The sequence below is a fragment of the Pseudorca crassidens genome, chromosome 21, assembly GCF_039906515.1.
Source record: "Pseudorca crassidens isolate mPseCra1 chromosome 21, mPseCra1.hap1, whole genome shotgun sequence".
NCBI lineage: Eukaryota > Metazoa > Chordata > Mammalia > Artiodactyla > Delphinidae > Pseudorca > Pseudorca crassidens.
This window is the reverse complement of record NC_090316.1, coordinates 15,764,682-15,769,203: the sequence shown is the minus strand read 5'-3', so window position 1 is coordinate 15,769,203 and position 4,522 is coordinate 15,764,682.

Genomic DNA, 4,522 nt, shown 5'->3' with positions numbered 1-4,522 from the left:
AATAAACAGATATTTACAAAGTACGATTAGGGCACATTATTCTGAGTGATCTGAATTAAAGAAAATACCTAAAACCATACTCTTCCCTTGAATTTGCTAATCTTGGTTGATTTTAACCCATTGTGTCTTTTTTCCTGCGTCTAGTTCAGAAGTGTATTTCATGATGATAATAACAGAGTGCAACCTTAAGTAAACAAAAATGAACCTTATGGAGATTTGAGACATCCAGTTGATGCCATGATGGCTCCAAGCCTGGGCTTCCCACTACGTGAAGCAACTCTCAAGCAAGAAATCATTGCACTCTCCCCTCTCTGCTAAAACCACATTCCAGTGGGAGCAGGAGAATGGGTCCAGCTGGTAGGAGTCCAGGCAGGAAGATGAGGATCCATGGGTGCTGGTATCCACATACTTGACTGAGCTCCTAAAACATTGGCCCAACAGGTCAAATCCAAGAAATCACAGAGTAAAGCACTTCTCTTGGGGCTTTGGGAAAACCAAACACAGAAAAACGATTCATGGTTACAATCAAAGCCCATTATAGAGTCCAGGAGCAATTACAGGAATTAGAGGATGTGTGGAGCAGAGAGAATGGCCATTTATTGGGTCAGACTGTACTCACAGGAGAAAGACGATTGCTGAGCAAAGTTGAGAGGACACTGAATGAGCCCAAAGTCAGAACAGAGAGATCCAAGCTGGTCAGAGTCAGCAGCCTGCTGGTCTGGTGAGTACCCAGGGAGCAGTCACTTTCTGAAGTGACAGCTTCAAACCCTGGCCTTAGTTGAACTTATTTTTAAATGCCTTCCACCCTAGTAGGCTGAGAAGCTGCAAGGATCCTCCCAGTATTTGGTGACTCTAAAGAAAGCTGTGTGGCACTTCCTTGGTGGTGCAGTGGTTAAGAATCCACCTGCCAATGCAGGGGACATGGGTTCGAGCCCTGGTCCAGGAAGATCCCACATGCCGCGGAGCAACTAAGCCCGTGCGCCACAACTACTGAGCCTGCACTCTAGAGCCTGCGAGCCACAACTACTCTACTGAAGCCTGCGTGCCTAGAGCCCGTGCTCTGCAACAAGAGAAGTCTACGGACTGCAACGAACAGTAGCCCCCTCTCGCCGCAACTGGAGAAAGCCTGCGCACAGCAACGAAGACCCAATGCAGCCAAAAAAAAAAAAAAAAAAAGTTGTGGAGGGATGAATGTTACTTTAAACATTTGTGTCCCCAGGGTTAAGCACTGTGTGGAGATCAGAGGAGGGACTCAATAAATATTTGTGGAAGGCGGGGAGGTAAGGAAGGGGAGAACAGGCCAGATTCAAGTACCATTAACAAACCATTCAAAACAAGTCCGGCGTCCAAGGCTGAGTCGGGAAAGGACAGAAAGCCATAGTCGAGCACCTATTGCTGTGGGATAGAAATCATCAGAAAAGGGGCTGTGACTGGGGAGGTGGGTGGTGGAACTGTCCAGTCACAAAGAAGGGCTGAGGTGCAAGATGGAAACCTCAGTGTAGAGAGAACGAGGGATACATCCTGCCTCCAAGGAACTGGAAAATTAATTACGACCTTAACCACCGAGACACAGGAAGGAGGAGAGATCAGGGTACCAGGTCAGGGAGGTATTGAGGATAGCAGGACTAATAACCTCAAGCCCTGACTAGGATATTCCCCTAACCAGGGTCATAGTTAGTCCTGGGATAAAGATGAACCTGCACGAGGAGCTCCGTACTCCTCACAGAAAATGTTCAAGGTCCAGCAGACATGGAAATCTAACAGATTATTGCACGTCTTTCTGGTGGTTGGTTATGAGTTATTCATTCTGCCCCCTGGGTAGCTGGGGAGATAGGGTAAGTCCTCCTTGGTTTGGTAAAAGATCTGCCTCTTGCATTCATTTTTTTAAAGAGAGGAAGTACAAAGGACATTGATGAATTGTTACCTGGAGAAATAAGGTGGTGGGAAAGTTCATCCATAAGTACAGTTCTTTTAGGAAAGTGTGATGGAAGGAAACAGGATGACCTTTAAGGGTGAGGCATGATGTTCCAATTCAACAATATCCTATCAATCCAGTCCCTGGCTGTATGTTTCAGCTCCCATGTGGGGTCATTTGCCCCCTCCTAGCATCCTCTGCTATTTCCATCTTAGTACACTCTGTACATTCTTTACAATTGCCAGATTATTTTATTTCTGTCTCTAAAACTATAAACTCCAAGGGAATAGGTACCATGTGTATTTTTTTCATCTTTGTATCCCCAGAATCCAGTTCTGTGCCTGCAATGCTCAATAAATAACAGTTGGATGGATGGATGAATGAATGAGTGAATGAATAAATATCAAGAATTTATATCCAATTTCAACAATAGGGAAGAGAAAATTTTAGAGACAAGAGATGCAGGGATAGTGTTGCTTCTAAGTTTCTGCTAAGAGGGCTCCTGAGGGCTGCAGTGTAGCAACATATAATCTCTCTCAACACAGAATTTGGGGCCAGAAGTCCAAAACTTACAAGAAAAGAATGGATGACAAGAAGTATGCAATAACTTAACAGTAATCTCTAGGTCACTTGCAAATGATTAGCGTTAATAATTACAAGCTTTTATTGGGCCCTTTCTATTTTCAGAGTGCATTACAGTCATTAATTTGTTATTTCTCACAACATCGCTGTGAGGTAGATCATCGGTATTATCGCATTACAGAAGCACTAAGGATGTCGAGTTGGATTTAACTGACCCAGGAATGTACCTATTCTTAGTAGTTCATTTGCCCCTCTGCTTTCTGTTCTTAAAAATCTATTGATGCTGCCTAGAGGGTGATACTGCTGAAGTGCAATTTAGAAAGAAACATTGCGGACAACCACAGAGAATCCCAGGAGCAGAGTAGGTACTACATTTCTGAAAGGTAAGAGGTGTCGGAGAGAAGCTTCAATGTAGTCTAGAAGGGCGCACACTAGCTTCCGAACCTTCCGATCATTCTCTAAAAACGTCCTTTTCGCCTAAGGTGACTGCCATCTTGAAAATACAGATTTAATTTAGCATGCATAGGTTTGAAGGCAATTCATACAATTTGGCCTCACAATGTTAAGCCAGGTTTCCTATCAGTGATAGAGCTGAGTCCCGGGACCAATTTGTTTTGTTCCTATGGGAGCTCCATGTGATTAGATGTTCACTCCAAGGACTAAAACAAATAGGGTCAAATGCTGGAAATAGTATTGCCCAAGAAGGCTGATGAACCTGTAAAGCAGCACTTCAATCACTGGAACGATATTCAAGGAGAGGGCTTTACCTGCCTGTCTATGGGATATTTTTCCTTTCCTTCTCCATTGCCTGGCTTTCCATTTGTCCACCTGCGGAGGCTTCTCAACCAGCACTGAAATTGTTCTTGTTGTGGTCTGAATTCTGTCACTTAAAAAAGCTATGTTGGAGTCCTAACCCCCAGTCCCTCAGATTATGACATTGGGAAACAGGGTCTTTGTAATGGTAATCAAGTTAAAATGAGGTGATTAGGGTGGACCCTAATCCAATATGACTGGTGTCCTTACAAAAAAAGGGGAAATTTGAATACAGAGACAAACATGCAAAGAGGGAAGAAGGCCGTGTGAAGACAGAAGATTGGAGTGATGCATCTACAAGGCAAGACACACCAATGATTGCCAGCAAACCAAACCCCCAGAGGCTAGGAAGAGACAGGGAGGGAACATATCCCTATAGGTTTCAGAGGGCGCACAATCCTGCCAAGGTCTTGATTTAGGACGTCCAGCCTCCAGAACTGTGAGACAATAAATGTCTATTTTTCCAAGTCACCTAGTTTGTGGTACTTTGTCAAGGTAGGCCTAGGAAACTAATGCAGTTCTATTGATCGATTGATCTCGAAAGGAGATGAAACATGACATACTGTCCAAGGCCACTGCCCAGTAGTATTTAATTCTTCTTTGTATAAGTCACTTCCTACTATATAGTAAGTTGGCTGCATGAGAGATGAACTCTACCATCCAGACCATTGGGCAACATTTTGAGTTGTTCCATTAACAGTTATAATTATGGCCACAGCTCTACATTATAGAAGCTGCCCTCTAAAAAAATAAGGTTTTCATACTTCGTTTCTTCGGGGATCCTCATTTGAAAACTCATGCTTTTGGTTCCACAAAAGACAATGAGGAGAAAGGCAAATAGTATAATGCAACCTATCACCACTATAGAGAAAGTGTCTTAAATGCATATCTTCCTAGTATCCATCACAAGCAATTTTTTAGAACACCGTAAATCACATTCAAATAATGTAGAAGAAAAGAAATAACAGAAAGAGGAGATGAATGAAATAGAAAATATAAAACAAAGAAAATCAACAACGTCAAAAGTTGGTTCTTTGAAAAGACATTTAAATGCGATAGATATTGAGCACAGCTGATAAGAAAAAGAGAGATAAGACATAAATTGTGAATATTGCAAATAGAAAAGGGACATTACTGTGGATTAAATAGATGCTAAAAACTGCTAAGATATTGCGAATAACATGTCAACAAATTGACAATTTAGACAAAATG